The sequence below is a fragment of the Dinoponera quadriceps genome, unplaced genomic scaffold, assembly GCF_001313825.1.
Source record: "Dinoponera quadriceps isolate SergipeBrazil2010 unplaced genomic scaffold, ASM131382v1 scaffold1846, whole genome shotgun sequence".
Classification (NCBI taxonomy): Eukaryota; Metazoa; Arthropoda; class Insecta; order Hymenoptera; family Formicidae; genus Dinoponera; species Dinoponera quadriceps.
The window spans coordinates 1,342,246-1,365,494 of record NW_014556140.1 but is presented as its reverse complement, the minus strand read 5'-3'; the positions used below and the strand labels follow the sequence as shown (position 1 = coordinate 1,365,494).

At 48.2% G+C, this 23,249-nt stretch overlaps 1 protein-coding gene and 1 long non-coding RNA gene across 3 annotated transcripts in view; one reads left to right on the top strand and one right to left on the bottom strand.

Annotated features, from left to right (window-relative positions):
• Positions 1-23,249, bottom strand: part of LOC106746959 (fasciclin-3) — a 405,509-nt gene that overhangs the window by 122,906 nt on the left and 259,354 nt on the right. The gene's annotated exons all lie outside the window — the stretch shown is intronic.
• On the top strand, positions 5,375-9,735 carry LOC106746961. The gene is made up of 3 exons (XR_001374627.1): positions 5,375-5,674; positions 9,407-9,581; positions 9,655-9,735. It is a non-coding gene; the product is annotated as an uncharacterized LOC106746961 (long non-coding RNA).

Genomic DNA, 23,249 nt, shown 5'->3' with positions numbered 1-23,249 from the left:
CCCCCCCCCCTCATCACGTTCGTCGTCCCTTCGTCGCCGCTGCAAAATTGACGGCGCGATAACGCGTAATTGTTTTACGGGCGATGAATATTGAATCTCTCAAAAATCTCACGCCCGGCTCTCGTGAGATCCCCGGAAGATTTACATTACCGATCCCCCCGGCCCACCATGAAATATTAATGGCAATAACGAATACAGAAGTAAGGCGGCGGGCGGGTTCGTTAATTAGCAATGTAGATCGTTAATACGACGTTAATTCGAGCGACGCGCGGCCGTGAACGCCTAGGCGTCATTAATATGGTCATCCTTCCGCAATCTCCTCCCCCTCCCCTTCGCCGCTGGGGCGTCCAGAGCGGGCGAAAACGCGTCTCTCGCGAGGAGTGATGCACGCGCGTGCATAATTCAGGCCGAATAGTCGCGCCTTCGCGGGTCGACTGGGAAATTGACAGAAAGAGAGAGGCTCTTTTTACATTCTCTCGCCCGCGGATATCGATTCACGGCTATTTTTACGCGCGTGCACATCGAATTCGTGCTGTGTGTGGCTTTAGCGTGTTATTGCCCCAAGCCTTTCATTTCGCGTTTCTTCCTCCTATAGCCGCTATTCGATGAACACCTGGCAAATATGGATCGCGCGCCGGAAAGTTTCGCGAATCTACGATATCGATCCCGCCGCGATATACGGCCACGCGAGGCCGTGACTATGTGTGCGTAAGCGCGATATAAAGTACGACACGAGCGTACACGCGCGGTACTGCGTGTGCGCGCGCGTTGTACATCGGTCGGATGCATTTTGCAGCGGTCCTAACTTCCACGTTGCAAGCTGTCGCGATTACAGCAGATCGATGCGTGAGTCGACTGACTGACGAGGCCACGGATGCAGCCGAGACAAAGATCGCCGTGCGACGACGCGAGCTTCGAGCGTAAGTGAATTACGATAAACGATCAGCCGCGAATTACCTGCGTTAAATGGCGCATTGCGATGCCGAAGCGACGTTTCCGGGTATGTGAAATCGTTGATTATATATTATTAATGGGCGTGTGATTTTAACAGGAACCGGTGAAGTATCTTGAAAAGGGAGGAATTGACGAAGAGATGACTCAGACAAAAGTTGTAGGAGGGGAGCACAAGTTGACGACCTCAACTTCGTTGCGTAGTCAATTCGAGGTCATTTCCAGGTCAAATTCATATTTTTGGAATCGTAGTTTCTTTCTAACACAATTCTCCCTCCGTTCATGCCGCGTGTAAAAATGCCAGGGTAAGGAAAGTGGCAACTCTGCTGCGCTGCGCGGAAGAAACTTTATGACTTCGGAATTTCTCGATACGCTTTGTGATCTCATTTTTCCAAGTTCCTTCTTGGAATTTTAAATATATATGGAGAGTAATATTAAGATATCTAACGTAGAAACGAAGTATGAATAATATTAATTAATCACGTTTATTCTTCTCTCTCTCTCTCTCTCTCTCTCTCTTTCTCTTTCAATTTAAAATATTCGTACAAGAGACGATACAACCTTGCAACAATGTTCAGACAATATTACAACGGTATTACGTTAAAAATTATTCCGTTTAATTAGGCGGCTGTTCGTGCACGTGCAATTTCCCTTTGATAAATATTTGATTAGATAATTTCGACGCGCGTGTATAGCAGCTTTTACATATGCATCGCTGTCGTTTGCATTTTCATATAAACTTATTTCGCTTTTACAATATACGTTTCATTTTTATATTCCCAACGTGTGTGGGCGCGCGCCGAGAAGTGAGCGCGCAAAAATATCCGCAATTTCATATGGTCGCAGCGACGTGATGACAACCGCACGCCGTCGTCGATGCTCTCTCGCAACATTCATTAACGTTTTTACCAACGAATTTGCAGCGCCATATTTCCCCCGTCCCTTTTTTCCATTTTTATTATAACGAACATACACGCTGTTGCCGATCGCAGCCGGTCGACGCGCACGCGATAATTCGCATACGTCGAACCGTGAACCGTTGCAAATTCAGTCTATAGGATTATCCTTTGACCAGTGAGAAAAAACAGATGACTTTAACAAGCTGCGGCAAAACAATTTGGCTCGCAGTTAATATTTTACAGCTAAGCGCGTAATACGTATGACAAGCTTCGAAATCGCGCTTTTTTCTCGTTCGGCATTTCTCGAGTCTCTCTCTCTCTCTCTCTCTCTCTTTATTACTTTCATTTTGTCACTTGCAGGATCACTTGCAGCGGGTCAAAATTCACGTCAACCTGTGTCATTCTCTGATGACTATAATTCTCTGACGAGCAATCTCGTCTCGCGGCCGAGGAATCCGCTTCTCCGTTTCTCCCGATATAATACGCACGACGCACGTAATGCGCGCGATACATATCCCAGAATCGAGCGAAATCCTAAAAACGCGATGTTATCGAGACGTCATTTCATCGAGGAAACGGTACACGCGCCAAAGAGAATAAAATGGGTCTTAGCATAAAGTATATCGGCGCCATTCCTCGTTTCATCGTGAAAGAGGTCTCTCGAGGCGGATCGCGCGCTACGAAATGCGATTTACCCGCGCCGTCGCGCGCGCGCGACCGCCTTATCCATTTTTCTTTTACTCAGGGCACAACACGGAAGATCGGAAAAGTAGCGGGACCGGGAGAGAAGGGGCCGGGAGCAAAAGGTATCCTTGATCCGTGGCTTTTAACTTTCCGGAAATCACTTTCCTCCATTATTTNATGTATGTATGTATGTACGTATGTACACTATATCCCGCATTCGTCCGTGTGTACGGCGTACGTGTGTGTGTGTGTGTATGTATGTGTATTTCACACGTCCATACGCGCAAACTCGCGAAGTTGGCGTGTATTTATACGACGTTCGTGTAATACAAAGCTACATATAATGTGACACGCGCAAGACACGCCCGCATACTGGTGAGTTCCCGACGACGACGACGCGCTTCTCGCAGATTTCGGGGGTAACTTCTGAATTTTGCATAAATTTCACCGCGAGTTCCGCGTGGGTGCGCGATACGCCACGGGAAGGAACGACGGGAAACGGTAGGATCGGTGATAAATGTGCCCGATCGTACGCTGAAAGATTGAAACGCTTCGCTGCAGTTTGCAGTGATACACTTATGACCCATTAGCCCCGAAGTGGTCGCGCGGATGACGAACGTCCTCCACTTTAAATTGATATTTTCAATTAAAAAATCGCTTCAGTGGCCATTCAACAATTACGTCACACCACGAGAGGGGGAGTAAAGGCTGCGGAATGTCACATTAAATGGCATAACTTGTAACTATGGGTTACGCGTGGGTTATCCACTTTGTTTGCATTCGAGACACATTTGATTACATTTAGCGAACATTTTTATGCTTTGGCATGATTTTGTGTCAACAATCAAAAGGTTGATTTTTAAATATTTGTTCTTTTAAAACCACAAATTATACCAATCGAAATTATAAAATACAGATGTACCTAAAAATTATCTTAGAAAAAGATAATAACGTACAGTCTAACAATTATTACGCACAATATTATAAGCTATTTTTTCTTATTTTATGTGTTGGAAAGGGGAGAGAGAGAGAGAGGAGGGAGGGATAATTCCACAGTTGTCACGTAATATTGGAAGGAGGTTCCAAATATTTTGTGACGAAATGTGACGAAAAGGAGGAAGAGAAAAAAATATTCAAACTTCATGTGACGTATTGAGTAACTTCTTAGGAAATACATTTATTCATATGGGAATAACAATCACATAAAACATCACAAAAGACGACAGCAATCTCTGACTGACAAATACACAAAGGCGCAGGATGGATGTTTGTTAGTATTTTTCGGGAAATATATTTTAGTATACGCATGAATGATACCTGTCATCCGCGCCGACCGCTGCAGGATTAAAAAGAATTCCAATTTTTCAATCTTACTACCGCAGATTGTCAGAAAGATATTTCGGAACGAGTCGTTCACATCCGGATATATTTCTAGGAAATATTGTTGCTGAATATTATCGAGAAGATGAATGCTTTAATTTAACATTATATTTGTGTGTCTTTTAATATATCCTCCTCTTATGTTAAAATAATAGAAAATTTCAGTTTAGGCCGTTTTTAACGCAATTTTTTACTTTGTACGACGAAATATTTTGCGCTGATCGCCGATAGTTCACACCATTCATTCCTGAGAGCTTTCGTCTAAACTCGCAAATGAAAGGGCGCGGGAGATTCGCGCTCTTCGCTATTCCAGAGATACTTTTCGAACTTGGCCGATCTTGACGCTCGATAAAGCAACCGTGTTCGACTCCTGACCCGTTTCTCTTTTAACCTAAGCAAGCATCCCGGCCGGTCTCGGTTCTTTGATCCAGCGAGGTGAGCGAAATTCATCGAACAGCATCAGGATACCAGTGCTCGCTCATAGGTATGCCGGCCGCACATCAAAGGGCGTTCTAGGTTCATCAGAATTCTCTCGTAGAACGGCCACTTATTTTCTAGCACGACACTCCTTTCGCCAGCCGGAAAGTTCGGCCAGTGTCGGAATTCTCCCTCCGACCGCAGCAAAGAAATCAGTTCGGTCAAAGGACAGCGCGGAACTTTTTGCTCGTATACGTGTGCCGAATGTGCGGAAAAAGTTTCCTCGCTCGGTCATATGGTCCGCGCTACATAGCTATTATTAATCCTAAAGCCGGAGGAACGAATCTCGAATATCTGAGAAATCAAGTCAAACTGCGATTGCGTAAAAACGCCAATACAATATATATATGTGTGTGTGTGTGTGTGTGTGTGTATTATTTACATATAATATGAAAAATAAACTACTGTATTTTATAATTTTGATTAGTAAAACTCGTATTTTTCAAAGAATAAATATTTAAAAATCAACATTTTGATTGTTAACTAAAAACCATGTCAAAACATAAAAATGCGCTAATGTACGCTAAATGTAACCAAAGTGTCACGAATGTAAACAAAGTGGATAAACACGCGTACCCATAATTCCAAGTTACGCCATTTAATATGACATTCCACAGCCTTTACTCTCCTCTCGTGGTGTGACGTAATTGTTGAACAGCCATTAGCATCGAAAATGCGACAAACGCTTAATTAACATTGCAGACAGATAAAGAGAACTTTTTGCAATATCAGTTACATGTGTTTATAATTTTAGCCGCTTCTACTGATATCGCGTCGATATCTCCAACTCCGGACTCATCGGATGAGGAATTGTCGGGCGATTCTATCGGACGGAATTCGCCGCAGTGAATAGACAACCACACCGCGCGGTGGTACAATCGAGCGCGCGCGGCGGCGGTGTCAGCCAAGATCGCGTGCGAGCTGTATTTTTCTTGGGTCGCGCGCGAAAAAATTTACAATTGCCGGCGAATTTCAGGCGGGCACAAATGGCGCGGAATGAAAAATGTGTGCACGTGGCGAACGCGCGTACGCAGTATGTACCGATGCGCGATATAAATTTGTTCACCTTCCAGCCCACTTACGGTCCGGCGCCTGCCGACCGTTGGGCCGGCCGCGAAAAGGAATCAAATATGACGCGCAGGCGGCATTATCGAAACACAATACGCGACTCAGCCGGGATGCGGGCCGCCAATTTGTCGCAAAACACGCGAATGCGGGAACTGTATCTCCGTGCCCAATCACGACGGTCCATCGTGAATTTGGTGTGATGCGAAATTATATTGGTAGGTATAAAAATTAATATTCAACCGAATATCTCTCTCCACGCGCACACACGCGTACTCTTTTGTATTTATTGTTTCCCCCGTTGTCCGGAATAAAAGTGATCGTTGAATAGAAAGCCCGACACTGGTAAAAAAGAAAAAAATATCGTGTATATTATTTTTCCACGCTCGTGCATCGCGAAAGAATTGTCCATTAAGAAATGATTAATTTCAAATAACTTTCAAGTGTGAAAATTGAATGGAAAAGTGTACGCGTATTATCGCTGATAAAATATCTGCGTTGAAGAAAAAGTGCTACCGTTCGAAATCATATTTTTCTTTATCTTTAATTTATTCATTTGATCTACGTGAAATGGTTACGCCAACATTCTTTGGTAAATATTTACTAGGGGAAGAAATATAATTGATTATATATAATACTTCCTTCGTATAGGTGAACGTTTGTACATATTAAAATAATTGCGACAAATATTAAATTCATAATATTGAAAGACTATCAGGGTTTACCTTCGGAAAATATTTACCGGACGGGGAAATCCAAATTTAAAGCCGCTAGGTTCTTTCAATGGAAAAGGAGTGTTACATAATTCAAGTAAATACCCTCTTAAATTTAGAACTATTTTACATTTATATTCGACAATTCACAAATCGAAGCATCGCTGCGTTCAGGTAAGTTTGCTCCAAGAGCTATAAAAATATATTTAAACTGATAAAAATCTCCCATGATTTAAGAGGCAGAAAAATAAATAATTACGTTTAATTGATTCTGGCGCTTTTTTTCTGCGTGATAAAGTAAACGTAGATTGAATAAACATTGGGATAACGTGGTATAATTAACATAGAGCGTTGTTTCGGAAGTCTACGTACCGGCTGAACGCGAGGCTGGCAGCGGCAGCGTTAAAACGGCGCGCGAGAAGGTAAGAAATTTGCGGTTTTCCGTAGCTCGAGTCCGGTAACGAGAAAATGATTTGTCGGGAATGTCGCTGGAGGTAACAACGGCGCGCAACGAGCGAGCAGCTCGTTCGATCTCTCTCCTCTTATCCTCGCTTTCTTGGCGAGGAACGATAATAATGTGCACGGCAGACACACGCACGGACAGATTCTTTCAGCTTTTCGCGGCGGGCGAGCGGTCCTAGTTTACGACCGCATTTAGAAGTCAGGCCTGCATAAACGCACGGTCCCAGGTGGACTTCCGTAAGAACGGCCAATGAATTCTCCCGAGGAAATTGCTCGGGGCGCGCGAGAAGGTCCGCGAACACCTTCTTCATCGTGCCGGCATAAAAATCGATTTTCGCTCCCGCGGTAGCGCATCGAGCGCCCGCCGAGGACGTCGTTGGGAGTCGTCGGGAGAGAAGCCGGAACCGGACCTCCGATAAATTTCGCCCCCTGTTGCTCAAAAATCGCCCGAAGCATATAAATACCCTCTCCGACCCAGAAAGCACTCGGCGTTGCCTTATAAAATATACCTGTCCCTCGACAGGTCTCCTTGTGCGAAGCGAGCCGGGAATCGCGTACTTTCGCCCGGCAGTTTCTCGGAGTCGACCGCGCCTCTGCAATTGCCAATGTCACGCGTGGAAAAAACAGAAGTACGGTTAAAAACCACGCACTCCCGCATTCTCTAAAGTGTTATCACTGAGAATCGGCCAATAGTCAGACCAATAATCGTACCACGTGATGCGTATTCCGACGGTCGGACTCGAATGATTCGTTCGAACTCGAAGGACCGAAGGGTCGATAAGATCGATCGGCGCACGGCGCGGTTCTTTCCCAATAAAATATAAACGTCACGCGATCGCCCCTCTAGATAGAGGGCATTCAATATCCGTTCTTGAGACACGGGGATGAAATACGGGGGGATAGTTTAAGGCCATAAAACAATCCACGAGGGAAGGAGCGGCGGCTCCTTCGGTAAGCGCGGTTGAGAACCGGCGATACCGGCGTCACGGAAGTCAGAGGATCGCGGCTCCGGGACATCGCGGGCCATTCTAAAGGATTATCCGGCGGATTGGACCGGCTGCCGTCGAGTCTTACCTCGAGACGTGAAATTCGAAACCCGGGACGTTCCGCGATATTTAGGCTTCCCCTCGGACTCGCGCGCGAGGTCGACGTGGAAGCGCGACACTTTTGCGCGAACCGCAGCATCGATTATCGGTTACCGATTCGCATTAATGGAAAAGTAGAGTTCGCCGAAAGCACGGTGGTGTCCTTTTTCGTACGATTACGCTGCAAATCGAGAAGTATGCGCTCTCGCAATAAACGGAGCGGAGCGGGATAATGGCAAAATATTTGACACGTAAGTTGATTCGGTGCTCTTTTTCGTTAGCAAAAATCAAGATTTATTTCATCAATGGAAGGTGTGTTTTAGTGATCGAAATAATGCTCGTTATTACCGATTACCTTATATCGTCTATCGGCAAGCTGTCGAGTTTCATCGTTCCGGTGGAAACTTGGCGATTTCGAATCAATCGAGTTTCATTATATATATATATAAACTACCGATATATCGAGAAACAAAAATCCCGTCTCGCCATCGTGAGCGACTCGCTCGCGATCTGTTATCTCGCCGGAATTAGTAGCATGAAGCATTACTCGAGTGTAAAGCATCGCGCGAGTTCCGACGGTATATTCATGTTACAAAATGCTCTAACTCGCCGGAATTTGTTCCATCGTGAGAGACTCGAGCCGAGTCGCTAAACAAAAGGATAAAGCGTTGATATGATTGATGGTGCATCTCGTCAGGGAATCAGCAGGTGCGGCTCGCGAGCCTTCGCTGAGTAATTCATCGCGCTCGCACACCTTTACTTGCTCAACGTGGAAGTGCGAAGTGAACGGCAAACAAAAAGAAAATCAAGTAAAGCGCGCGCGTGAGAGAGAAACAAAGAAAGAGAGAGAGAGAGAGAGAGAGAGGTGAGGGGAGGGAGCGGAAGAGAGACGGACGACGATGGGAAAACACAAGAGTGCTAATTGTTCACTCGACCGACATCCCGCCTCTTTTTCTCTCTTATTAAAAATGTTATTTGCACAAAACGCCGCCAAAGAGTCGCCCGCGTCCGGCGCGGTAGATCGAGGTGAAAAAAATTGAATCACCGCGCGAACTTGCTACCTCAACGCGGCCGCCGCGCATTCATTCTCCTCGCACGCGCGGCGAGCTCAATCAGCGAGCGCAATCAGCGCTCTCGTTTAGCTACTTCCTGAATGCCCCGCTTATTCGTCCGTTAGTTAGTTAAGTCCGTTGATAAACTTGGGAACGATCGACACGGTCGCCGAGTGGAGAGGCCGGAATTAATTCGGTGTTGCTTAGCGCGATGCGCGGTGATCTGAGGTCGCCCACTGTACGGCGTCATTCAATTCTTTCCCTTTTTTTTCAACCACGACAGCCGCCCCAGAGAGTCGTTTGACGTTCCGTGCGGACAACATTTTTAATAAAATAGAGGGAGACAACGGTGGGGGTGAGCGAGAGAGAGAGAGAGAGAGAGAGAGAGAGAAAAGTCGGGCGAAATAACTTCATTTAGTACTAACGCGCCGCTAAATTAAAAATACACGCGACACGAGACGGCAGTTAAAAGCTCCCCCGTAATTTCAAAGTCACCGCCGCATAAAAAAGCGCGGTATTCATTTCTGATTCGCGTGTACGTTGGTTCTTTCATCGGTGAGATTATCGTCACACCCGACCCGGTGCGTTCCCAATGACGAACGCCCCCGGTTCACCGTGTAGGACTTTTTCAATTTTAGGTCGGCCGTATTACATCTACCACTTTGAATTTTGGATTGTGAGAAGTTCACCATCACTGAAACATATCTATAGTGAAAGAGGTACTGGGCCTCGAAAAGTGAAGCAGCGAGACCAATTTTAGGGCATCCTCTCTTTGTCGTACGCATATGCGTTACTCTGTTTCGAAAGAGACAGGTAGGTATATATGTAAATAAGTAAGAGATAGGCTGTTCTGATTTTCTATCTCACGCACGCTTTCCGTCCACAGGCGTTACATGGCAGCACCTTTTCAGCATACTTATATTTCGGTGTTCACTATTGAATGGAACGACCCCAGAAAACCTTTGAATACCTCATTTTAGAAATAATGAACTGCCAGAAATATCAAAGTAAATTTGGAATGTTTTATTTAAACACAGTATTGCGTTTCTGTCAGTCAAGAGGTTAAGGAAATGTATTTGAAAAGCTTTACTGACAGAATACTGATTTTTTTCCTACAAAGTTCACGTTTCTCGGTTCCACAAGATTATAAATGCTTCTACACCCCAACAATGACAGTGACATCCCAAACAATACGTGTGTCTAAAAGATGCTTCGGAGACATCCTTAACAGGTCTTATTATCGAAAATACGTTTCAATATTATCCGGGATCTCCAGCTGCCAGTGTAAATATTTACCTGGCAGAAAAACCCTGCAACTTGTAAGTATCGAGTGTGCCAATGCTAAGGAAGAATTTCAAGAAATACTTTTCTATCTTTCCCGTGAAATTAAGAAGTCCAAAGAGATACGTGAAAAGTTCGCAGAAAAATTTATATATGACCCGATTAAATTTTCCGTTAAATACGGTGAAGTAGAGTGTATCGCACACTCATCGCGGTCACATTTATATCGCATTTACGTAAGATCGATACATGTAGGAGAAGTATAAAAAGAGTAGCGTGATCGCGTGGTCGGTGACATAAAATCATAAGGATCGTCTCTACGTTATCGGCGCTTATCAGGTTCGTCGTTGACTTCGGCATGAATTGATAAAACACCTCTCTCACGAGCTCGCGAGCAAGAGGCGCGCCGCTTGTCGCGGCTTATTAACCTGTCACGTCGCCAATTTCGAGACGTCATCGTCGCAGTTTCCGTCCCGTCTCGAAATCCCCGCGGGCTGGCGAGCGAGCGGCCGAGCAAATGTACTTTTTGCTCGCGCCGCTCGACCGGAGACAGCAACGGGACTCCATTTCTCGCAGAATCATTAATTCCGATGACGGTGGATCGGCGAAACGTAGGACGCGTTCTGACCGAACTGTCGGCTACCCGGTGGGCGGAAGAAGAAGAAGCGGAGGCAGGTCGGAGGGACGCGTCCTCGCGGTGGCGGTTGCGGCGGTGGAGGAGCAAAGAGGCCAACCGGAGGGAGAGAGAGAGGATGAGGCTGTCATTGATAGTTGTGATTAATGTGCGATGCGTCGCCAAGATAACTTGATTATGCGGGTGGACGGGCCCTTCCCGGGTTTCATATCTCATGCCTTTTCTCTCCTTCCATCCTCGCTGCTGCTGCTGCTTCGATGAACATTTTAATCTCTTTATCTCGCTTACGTCGTCCTCCTCGTCGATTCAAATGCGAGGCGTTCTTCAGCGCGCGGTTTCCGACTTCGCTCGGCCGGAGGAAAAGGTGACCCGATAGAAGTGTCAGCGTTTTCGACGAGAAGCCCGCGAGAAACCCTTCTCCTCCTCCTCCTCGGGGACGGTATCGGTGCTGTGGTCTCACGAGGGGGCTCGAGGTGTTTAACCCTCCGCCAGCAACCTGGGACTTTGACAACCGGTGCGGGTTCTCATACCGTGTGGTTGCTCCGGACTGTATAAAAATCCGAGAAAATTCTCGTACACTTGTGAACACTTCAATTCCGAATTTTCACTATCGTAGAAGCCGCAATTTTCTTACCTAATTTTCGCAGATCGGGGAATCGGAGCGGGAATACTGGACAAACGAGATTTCAGTGAAAAGTGACTTTTACACGAGTGTAAAAACGAGCGAGAACAATCCTTTGGGACTATAACATTCGAAGATATGTATCTCGGAAAAAATAATACAACGACGCTGGCTCCAAAAAGTTGAATTATTCGAACGTCTGAAAATAAGGGCGTCGAATTTTGAACGTTGCCGGGGGAGGGTTGACACCACAGTAGCGAGTCGGAGGAGCGGCGCTCCAGAAAGATTCGAGTCAACTCGGGCAAATCTGCGAACGAACGCGCCGAGTAACGAGCCGTACGGGGGCGGGGGGGAAGAGGGGATGTAATCGGAGGAAATGTAAACTATCCGGCGAGACGTCTGGCCGCTGGCCGTCCTCCCCTCGGATCCTGCGGATCCGAGAGAGAGCTGGGGGCGTTACGAGAGTGCCAAGTTCCCCGCGATCTCGCTCTCAGAAGGAACGTAATAAATAAATTACGGCGGAGCGCTCGCGACTCCGCTCGTCCTACGACTCGTCGGCGACAGTCCTGCGCGGTCATTAAGCATGCCACAGATTATCCCGGATTATACGCGGGGCGTCCATTATCACCAGGCGCAGGTAGTATCCCGGGCAAGTCGTAAACCTCCGATCAGACCGCCGCAGAGGTCTGACGGTGACGGTCGTCCTACCCGCCCGAGGCGGAGAAACCGGCCTCTGTCGACGTCCTGCAGCGCGCGCGCGCGCGCACGAGCCTTCGCGCGAGGATCTCTCCCCGTCTTGGGTAGTAATGAATATCGAGGTTTGTGCAGCTGCGACGGCAGATAGGCGGCTGATGTATAACTTACGCCGGCAAGTCGCAGCAAGTAGGTACCGTNCCCGTAGGTCTCTCCTTCCGATCGTTTGCGCTGCGTATGGTAATATTGAAGCACCACATCGAGATTCGGGAAGGTTGATAGCCTGCGAGAACTACGAGAGTTCGCGGAGAAGCCGTTCTACCGTTGTGCGGGATCTAAACGGTAATCTCTTTATAAGATAGGATAAGATGAGATTCCCCTCAACGAGACTGATACGCGCGAAAAGACGCGACGCACGTCTCAGGTAAATGAATCTAATATTGACTGTGATCAATATTGACGAACGGTTGCGCGTAATTGGAGTGTAATTGCAGCGCGCTAAATTTGACGGTCGGGATACAAGGTTCCTGCTGACAACCGAAATTATTTCCACCCCTGGCGAAACTCGATCGCTGATTATATCTTCGCGGTTCCGAGCATGATCCGTTTAAAATAAGCGTGAACGCGGCAAAAGACCTGGCACCAAAGTTGGTTTACCAGGAATATCTCCGAAAAACGGATAAATTGGGTGACCTTCCCTCGTCCCAGTCCCCTCCCCCCCCCCNCCCCCCCCCTTTACGATACAGTCTATTGAAAGCCACCGTAGCAGCCCGGTTATTCTTGTAGACATTTTTCAAAATGAATGCCGCGCATGCTTCGAAACGGTGTTCTTTTGTCTGCCCCGGAAAGAGCTGAAAATGTCGCTTGGACGAGCAGCTAAATATGTGAAAAAAGTCGAAATCCTTTGTGCATCTAAGTGGATGAAACTTTATTCAATTGTTATTTACTGGATATATACTGGACAATTAACACTTTTAAATCTTTCCGCCGTCCGGAAAAATTTCCTTTGCTGTCACTATATTGACAAACATTTGCTGTTCTAACAGAATTTATTTTCCCCGTGTCTTTCAAACAGACTGCGAACACTTCTCCTTGAAAACCGAAGTCACCTCCGCCGAAACTTAACCGTGGATTGGTATCTTGGTGCAATTTCGGAAATATCTCGGCCATGATTTCCGGAATCAGGATTCCGCCTAGGTGAAGACCGTTCGAAAGTTAGCCGAAGAATGCGATTTCGAACAGAGAAAGAAAGAAGAAGAAGAAGCATAGCAGCAGGAGAGAAACAAAGAGAGAAAAGGGGGAGGGGGATGAATAGGGGAGAGGAGGTACGCCCGTACGTCGAACTGATCTCCGTCGCTCGCTCTCGTAGATTGCATAGTCACTTCGACGTAAAGACATTACCCGACAGACTGTCGCACGGCCGCGGACTTCTGAATCGGCGGATACAGCGGAAAGTTTCGGCCAGGAGTTTCCGGGCTACGAGACGTCGCGCGAGCGAGCTCGTCCGTCGACCGAGTCCAAAGTTGACCGAGGAATTTGAGTTTTATACCGACTGTGTACATACACCGGAAACTCCGCAAGTTTCCGCCGTCTCTCTCTCTCCCTCTCGCTCTTATTTGATCCGCTTTGCCGACGCGAACGCGGCGACGCGAACGACGGGACCGCTTCGCGAGACTTGACAGTGCATTACGCGCGTCCGTCGTTAATACCCTCGTCCGTCTCGTTCGTCTCGTTCGTCCGAACCGACGACGGCGGGCGGCGGATTTCCCGGGGAACGACAATGCCGATGTCTTGGAAGCACCGTAGCGGCGAGGATGTTCGAAATATCGCGCGGCGAACGACGAGAGCGCGAACGAGACCAACGACGATGCGATCGATCGTTTCCGGAAAAGCGGTAAAGTAGCGCGTCGGTGCGCGGGAAATAAACAGCGGGGAATATTAATCAGAGCCCAACGAGCTCCCGACGACACCGGGATGGCCCCGGTGAATCGGCGTCTACGCGCTTTTAATGCGCGTAATTACAAGCGTCATAAAATAAGGGGACGAATTAAACCGCTTTGCGGCGGAACGTGCGACGTTTTGAAATGAAATCCCCGCTCTGCGGCGAGGGTGGGATAACCGGTCTGAAAAGTCGGCCGAGGGTCGATCTCCTCCAAATCATTTCTGCTCTGTACGATCGATTGTGAGAGACGATTGCACTTAGGGGGGGATTCATAGCTTGACAGAAAAGCAGAAAGCAGAAGAGCAGCGGCCAACTCGCACTGATAATGAGCGGCAGATAAGGCAGAAACTGTCGTGAAAAGAATTGATTTTATATATTTATTATAAAATGTTAAACAATTAGAATTGATTTTATATATTTATTGTAAAATGCTAAATAATTAAAGTTGCATTACTATAAATACTTAATACTTGTATAAAATATTAAATATTTACTAGATAAAATGATCAAGCTGACATGTATCTTTGTGGTATTTTGGCAATCTATGTACAAAATTGCGGTTATTATTATATTAGTATATTGAGAGTAATTCTAAATTTAAGAAACTTTATTCAGTAGAATTATGCAATACTTCTATTCTAGCGAAAATTTTGAGAATATCGTAAAGGAACCTAGCGATTTGAAATTTCGATTTTTCGGTCCGGTAAACATTTTCTAGAAGTAAGTTTTCATACTCTCGATAATATGAATTTCATACCCATCGCAATTATTTTCACGCATATGAGTAAATGTCTATTCATACGAAAGAAATATCATATTTTACATGATCAATTATGTTTCTATTTCTAGTAAATATTTAGCAAAGAGTATCAGAGTGATAATTTCACGTGGATTCAATAAATATTATTTGAACAGTAGCACTTTCCCCTTCAATGCTTATAACAAGCATATATATGTATATAAAATTAGCAGTATATTTTAAGCCGAAGGACGACGAGAAATCATTTCGGCCAGCTTCTGGATACAAATATCCCGCTGCGCTACGTGTCTGCGCGCTCGCGCGCGAACCGCCGATCGATTCGTATCCAACGCACCGCGATTACGCGATAATTACATATCTCGCGCGATAATTAGACGTCACGCGGCCCGCCGTCGTGCAGACCGATAGCGTAATTACCGCCAAGTGCCGCCGTGTCGGGATTTAAAGTCGCTTGTCTCCGACACGCTCGACACGCCGTTTAACGCGCTCGGTGCGCCGCGCGTGCAACGTGTCGAAGGGGGGAGAGCGAGCGAGGGAGCGAGAGAGAGAGAGAGAGAGAGAGAGAGAAATCGCCGGCCTAATAATGCAATTAATCGCCCGGCGATGAGATCCACGCCGTATTTCTCCGTTAGCCTCGTTAACCCGCGCGGTGCGTGCAAAGAGGTGCCTCGACGACGACGGTGTCTCATGTGTGTTTCGGAAACAATTAGGGCGATATTTCCTTGAAGTGGAGGGGGAGAATAAACGTCACTCGCGTCGCCGACGCGACGCTTCACGTAGGGTAATTAAGTTCCCGCCAATTACCGCGTCGCTGCGTCCCCGAGTCATCCTTTTTTTCTCGTTTTTCTTTCGCCCCTTCGTGCGTAATTATTTGAGGGAACCCGGGCGCGGAGGGGGAGGAGGGGGTGAGGAAGAGAGACGACGCGGTTCCGGTCGGCGAGACGCGCGTCGTGCACGCGCGGGAACGCGAAACGACGGATGTGAAGCCGAAAACCGGGGGTCGGTAGGCCGGGAGAGTCGACAGAGCAAAAAGCTCTCGCCGAAGGCAAAAGCGAAGATAATTAGAGTGCGCTCGCGGCGGGCGGCCGGGGCGGAAACCATATTCCTAGCGATACTCGTTAAAACAACCGTTACGTGCTGATAGCGACTATTAAGGAAAGTTTCGGGCCGTACGATTCAATTACTTCGCGTGTTTTAATTGCGCCCGGCCGCCTGTTCGCGAGCAAACCCGTTCCTCCTCCCGGCCTCCTCCACGTGGTGAACTCACCGGCGATGACTGCGAAGGAAGACCCGGAGGCGCGTAAAAATCGGACCATCGCGGACAGCGCCGCTCCGGTCGAGATTGCGATCCGGAGACCCACTCGGAGTAATTTGTCGAAGGCGATGACGATAAAACCCAAATGACTACCGAGAGAATGCGAGCGAGCAAGAGAGAAAGAGAGAGAGAGAGAGAGAGAGAGATAGAGAGCAGGGAGTAACACCCGCAGCGAGTGTCCACCTCGACGACGTCGTTTGTTTTCCCTCGCAGCGGGCCCTGCTCCATAATTAGGTCACTTAATTAAGCAATTTGCTACCGGGTGTACGCTCTCGCTTAACGAGAAAAAACACGCGCGCAGTTTGCGAAGCTTGTTTCGGCGCGGGCCGTTTTCCGACCTCGATTCGTTAAGAATCGGACCGTCGTTCCCNCCCCCCCTTTACGCTGACGATCGCGGATCTTCGGATCTTTCATTCCTCATCTCTCTCTCTCTCTCTCTCTCTCTCTTTCACTTCCTCTCTTTTTCTCTGTTATTTCGTCTCATTGTTTCTTCTGCCTCGCTGTCCGTCTCACCCTTCGCCCTCGTCTCCCTCCGGCCACGATCTCTTTCCGCCAGCTGGAGCAGCACCTTTGAGCGATGGTCCCCGTAATGAGGGTAATTTATTATACCGAAGGTCAGCGGGGTAAAAAGCGGAGGGTTATTCTTCCCATCCCCCTACCTTCTCGCGACGTTCCCTCTCCCTCCGGCTCCTCCCGTTGGATTAAGAAGGGAAGAGAGCGTTCCCATAATGGAGAGAAATTAAATCGTCCTCTCTCGAAAGTAAGGAGGAGAGTCGCTTCGTTTAATACAGAGGGACTTCATCCGGATCGGGATAGCCTCGAGTTATCGCTTCGCAAATCGGCGCACCGCAGCGGGTAGCCGCGATTTGTTCGACGGGCCCGATGGGACGGTAAGCTCGGTGCGAGCGCGCGTGCACGTGGCGAATCAGTCAAATCGGAAAGTAATTATAGATTTTAATCGAGATTATATTAAGCGCGGCCGATCGCCGAGCTTATCTGAGCCGGCGAGATCTATAATTCAACCGCGTTCAATTTGCCTCGTACCGCCGCAATTGCCGCGACCGCATCGCCCGCGATTCGCGGAAACGCGCGATCGCACGGAATCCGAGACACCGAGGGAAATGTCGGAGGGAAATTATCTTCCCCCTCGCTTCTACGCGCAATAAACACGCGCCTCGCGATTTTTAATAACCCATCGGCGGAGATCGAATCCGAAAGGAAATTCCCCATGTGGTGAGACACGCGTTACGAATACCGTTGCATATGGTATTATTTGTTATTTATTACGGTTGCGTTGACTATATAAAATCATCAATCTCTGTTGCTGCTTCATATTTCCTACTTTGTCACAATTAACGCTGAAAATCACGCCCTATATCGTAATCATAACCCATATTATAATAATACTTACTACTATCTATAGCTTCCTCGACCATGATTTTTTTAATCATGCCATTATAGAGTTCCAAGTGTCACGCGTCATTCTCTCAGTGCAATAACAATTTAATAAGCCGGAGGAGGAGGGGGAAGGGAAATAAGCGCGGAGAGGGTGCGCGAAAGAATCGGTTATTCCTGGGAAATTAGCTTCGTTCTATTTGCGTTCTCGCTCGCGGGAAACGTTAGACGATTATCGGCGCGTTCTCCCTGCGGTGGGTCGCGGCTCGGCGCGCTGGGTAATTAAAACGAGCCTCGATATCAAGATGTAAAATAAGGGACAGTCCAGGGTGTATAATCGCGCCGTAATAAGAACGGCAAACGGCGTACGTAAATTAACGTGCTTGCCTCGCCCGTACAATATTTGCCGTCGTCCTTCCGCGATTCCACGTCGTCTGGCCGCTCGTAAGCTCGCTCGCCGCGCACCGTCGGTACCGTCTGATCGTTTTCTGAAACAATATAACCGTCGTCGTCTTCCGCAGCCCACCCACCCATCGACCGGCCGGTCAACCAGCCGACGTGTCGTTCTCTCCTGCGTTTGCCTAGCAATTAAGACCGGGTTTCCGCTTGTGTCTTCGCGGCATTCAGCCGCGTTGACACAACCGACCCGCCTATTTATAGTCCCGGCTCTCTCGGCTCCGAAAACACGCAACGTAAACGTCGACCGAACGTGAAACGTGGTCGGAAGTGTGCCGGGAGATCGGGGAAATCGTTCCCTTCTGATCTCAATATCAAGAATTGACGGCAGAAATAGAGAAAGAGACGCGTATGATCGAAGAGTATACACGACCGTTCGACGTCGCGAACGAGATCGTTCAATTACGAGAGATTACACCGGACGAAAGGGGGCGAGGAAAAGGTGAACACGCGGGGGGATTTCTATTTATCGCACAGCCGGGTCACAATCACCGTTTCCGCTGTTTGCTAATTGCACACGTGTGCACGTGTGTGTGTGTGCGCGCGCGCGCGCGCATGCCTGCACATGCACCGTGTGTACGCGGACGGTCTAATTAGTTAGATCAACATGTAAATCTCAAGGATAAACGGAACCATCTCGACGATGGCGCCCTGCGGCCGAGGGTAGTTAATAAAACGGTCCTGCGACCCCCCGAAATCCCGCAGCGTAACGATCGTCTCTGTTTTGTGTGCAACGCTCCTCCCCGTGCGAGAGGGGGGAGATAGTAGTGTTGGCGAGAGACCAAAAATCATATTATTCCTGTTTCTCGTTTCATTAACCCCCTCTTCCTCCTCTCTCGTAGTAGGAAGACCACGGGGGAGGGGGAATGAGGTGAGAATACTCGACGAGAGGGTTCGTCGTTGATTTATCGCGATATGTGATGGCAGTTGAATCGGGGAAAAAGCGCGCTAATTAACGCGAAAATCGTTCTTAGAGTTATTTCGCCAGTTTGGAAGTTTCTCTTTCTCTCTCTCTCTCTCTATCTATCTCTCATTCCATCCGACGCCGCCGCCGGCTGTCTTCCGCAATGCTTGTCCGTCTCGGCGCGAGTTATTTTATTCCCGCTTCTTATTTCATTAAGCACTCGAGACGCCGCCGGCGGCGGCGGCGTCCGAGCGGGAAAACTTAATAACCGAAGAGCGCGAAGCCGACGTTCGAACTTTCGCGCTGATGCAATTAATATCTCGCCGCCGCTCGTAAATGATACATTTTCGTATTTATAATTCTTCTCCCTCTCTCTCTCTTTCTCTATTTCTCTCTCTCTCGAATTAGCGGCCCGAGCGAGACTCCGCGCGCCTTTGCCGCGAAACGGAAGACAATTAACGAGCGACGTGTAATCCGGCGTATGCGATGTACATGTGTATAATTATCTCGGTGCCGCCTGGTTTCGGTAACGAGATGAACGTTTCCATATATTCACTCGATCGACAAATATTCGTGTATCACACCGTGATAATCGCACGCTAAAACCACTTCCATCGCTCTACTCGGCGTCACAGCGTAATTAGTTATACGTAGACATAGTTGTTTCTTTTTTTTTTTCCGAAAGAGAGAGAGAGAGAAAGCTATAGTTCTATCTCGGCTTCAACTAGGGTAAAAGTTTCCATTACCGAGGGAACTCAACTTTATAATAAATTATAGGGAATAAGGTGGTCTTAAACATTGCCGATGAAAAACTGCCCTGACCGGAGGAATGCGCGACGCGTTTACCGTCGGATCTTAATGAATCACCCCGTCGAGTGTGTTATCGCATGTGTTTAGGCGCGGCCAAGGAACGAGCTGCGAGTTCTATTCTGCATTGGTAATTGACCCTCCTCGCATAACTACGGTCAGCTGATTATCCAGCGGCGGCGGTCGGCCGTTGAAGTTCCGTAATTCGGTCGCCGGGATTGCGGTGGTCTCTCGGTGGTTTCTCCCCGTTGCCGGGGAGCCACAAAAAGGAGCCAAGATTGCTTTATTTCACTGGCGGCTGTCGAAGGTCATTATTTTATCGGCACACCGGCGGCACAGAGATATCTCCGCTGTGAGCCTGGATGAGCCTCGGATGAAGGGGCAGGTGAGGACGGGCGAGGGGGCGAAGTGAGGTAGTCGAAACCGGGCGAATGCGGAGGAAGGGTTGGGATTGCAGGTGTACGCTGCGGTGTGTGGTCAGCATTACTCGCCCCCGAGCACTGTCAGCACCTCCCCTAATCGCCGTTTTTGTCGCCGCACCTACCATTACTCTTCCGTCCTCTTACACAAGCCCGACTTCTCTTCGCTACCTCCGGCCGACGTCTCTCGCTCCGCTCCGTATTCTCGGTGTTTACGCCCCGCGCGATAACCTGCCTGAGCTCTCTCCCTCGCGCCCGGCATTTTTCTCCGCGCTATTTACCGTCCTCGATCCTCTCGGCACGCTCTACCTGCGGCCGTCTTTTCCCTCGCGAGATGAGCCGTCGCCCGATTAACAAACAAACCGGCTCACCCGAGCTGGCTCACGAGCAAACGCAGCGAGCGCGGACGCTTCGGCGGCTCGGCTCGAAATTCGTTAACCCCGACAGCGACACCCGCAATCGTGACCCGTCATAAGTTTCTCAAGCCTGCATAACGAAAAAAATCGCGGTAAAAATCGTGGTTTTCGCAGCAATTTTTTCGGGTGTCTTCTGTGAATTACTTACACTTGTTAAGTTTGCTGTCAATTTTAGTTTATCGTTTCTGTAAACTGATTGCCACCGGGAAACCAGTTATCGATAACATTATTGACGTGGACCCCACTTTTTTTATATTTGCAATTCATTTAGTTCTTATTGTTGCCTAAATTACATCCTTGTAATTTTGTAAGATTTTAGGATTACGTAGTGACTCGATAGTTTCCTTGAAACTTGTATTTTAACACAAAGAATTGAGGATTCGTTGTTACTACCTGAATCGAAATTTCGGTCTTATATTAAGTTCACTTCGTTCTACGTTAAGTCTTCAGGTGGAGAAAACGGTGATAACTTCCCATTTGTAGCATCAAGGGAGTACTATTAGCTTTGACGCTACAGGGAGAATTTAGACCTGTCGGGAGGAAATGTTCAATTCCCATTTGTAGCATCAAAGGAGCACAATGGGAGACTTTTGAAGACTTAATGTAGAACTAAATAGACTTAATGTAGAACTAAAATTCCGACTCGGTTGTGTTTAACAAGAAAGAAAAAAGAAAGTCCTTGTAAATCTTCTACAGACGAGTACTATAGAAATGCGAAGTGGCTGAAATCTCTTATTGAGCAGCTTCTTCAAGTAGCGTCATAAGCGCCCCAGGCTTTGAAGAATTTACATTCAACTAATATTCCAGATCTTAGAAGTCTGGAGTGCGTTGAAACAAAATGGCGGGAACTGATCTACGGGAGCTGATAGAGGCCCTTCTTTCACAGAGGTTGAAGGTCAACCGGGTAATAGAGTTCTTGCGACGATGAAATTTCGAATAGAGAACTACTTGATATCACTGCGAATCGCGATTCTTTCGACGTGAGTCGTTTCCATGATTAACTACGGGCCGGTAATTACGACTATGAATTAGCCCGCTCGCCAACTCACGCGAGTCCTTCGAAATTTGAGGGGAAGACGGGAGAACGAGCGGCTCGGGGGTTCGCCAGCTGCGTCGATCTTGCGCAATCCCGAGGGTCATCTTTCTCCTCGGCGAAAGGGGAGCGGAAGCTTACCTGAAACAGAGAGGATGACGAAATATTAATGACGCTCGTAAAGGTTAGTGGCGGCATCGTGTCGTGCCACTTGACCTTATAAATCTTCCAGCCCTTGAGGAACACAATACAGGGGTTAATGTTGACGCGGCTCGCCACCGGTGAAATATTGAAGCGCCGCGTCGCGGTTGCGTCGCGGCAATTTCGCCGACGACTCGCGATGCGGCTTCGACGTTTGATCCTTTTATTTACACGTCATATATCCGCTAAATTCGTGCAATATAACGTGCAAACAATCAAAACGGCCATTTGGCCATGGAAAATCAAGCGCGGCGAGCGCACGCCGAGAGTTCGTCGCTCGTGGATGTTCGCTTATCGTTGTCGATGGTTGTTTGCCTCAATAATCGCGCGGTAACTTCATGGCAAACACGCGGCCGCGTCACCTGAGTGGATAAGCGGTAGTTCTCTAATAGCTCTCGCAACAACGCTCGCCGAAGTGCACCAGTTAAGGTCGCAATCAAACGATTTCCCGTGGGCTGGGCGAGTCGGTGAAATAAATTGGACAATTGCAGCCGTACCAATTCGGTAAGCAATCGGCATGGCCGATAATTGACGGACCCGTTTGCGCATCAAAGCACGGTGAAACGCGCCGGATGTGCGCGCACCGGCCCTTCGAGATTTCAGACTGATCGGAGCCGAGAATCCGGACGTCCGGATGGCACTCGAGAATTAGGACGAGGGCCGGGAGAGCGGCGTTCCGACGGTTCTCGAGTGTTGCGATGCAAATCTTACGCGAGAAGCCAGCCAACTCCGCGAAATTGAGGCGACCCTCCGGCGATCTCTCCGCCGCGTTCGTCCACGAGAATTGCAAATTCGCGCTCGCAGCAGAAACGCCGAGGGAGGGGTGGGGGAAGGGGGCAGGAAAGGGGTGAATTCGTCGGTTACTTTTCGCGGTCGCGGTGCCGGAATAAAACTTCGTTTACGTGATTCGCTGGCTTATCGCGGGCGAAAAATGTACATTACTGGTTTCTAATCCATGTATTTAGGCAAGGTAGTGAAATGAAACCAGCTGTGCAGCTGTTGTTACGCCTTCTGCTCGTTCTCAACGTAACGTCTCGTATATTCTTGGATTTTGTAATCTTGGCGGCCAATAAAGAAGTATCATTACTATTATCATCATCATTATCATCGTCATAATTGCTATTATGGTTTTGGCAGATTTTTATCCGGACGTATTAATTGTTAGTTACACGAGGATACGCGACGTTTAAGAAATTGGGAAATTATGAGAACGTGACGAACACGATTTGCCCCTCCGGCATTTCCGCCGAGAAGGAGCCGATTCGAAATTCGTCAAGGGGCTCGCCATCGGCGATCGATACAGAACATCCTGTGGATTCGCCAGTCAGAGGAAAGCACCGTTTCCGTATTACGGCGGACAAATATAGAAAAGGGCCCGGGCACTCGTACCGATACTTTCCGCCTCGTTATTAACGCGGCACGCCTTTAGTTTTTCAGCACGGTGAAAAGCCCTCTCAGGTTTCCACTCTTTCCGTCGTTTCGAGAGCCGGGCGCCGGGCGTTTTCGAAAGGCAGAGACGAGCGGAGTGGCGGCGCGCCTTCATCGAGGTTGCGGCTCGCGAGGACTCGTAGATCAGAGAACGGTAGGTCGGGGGCCGAGGGGG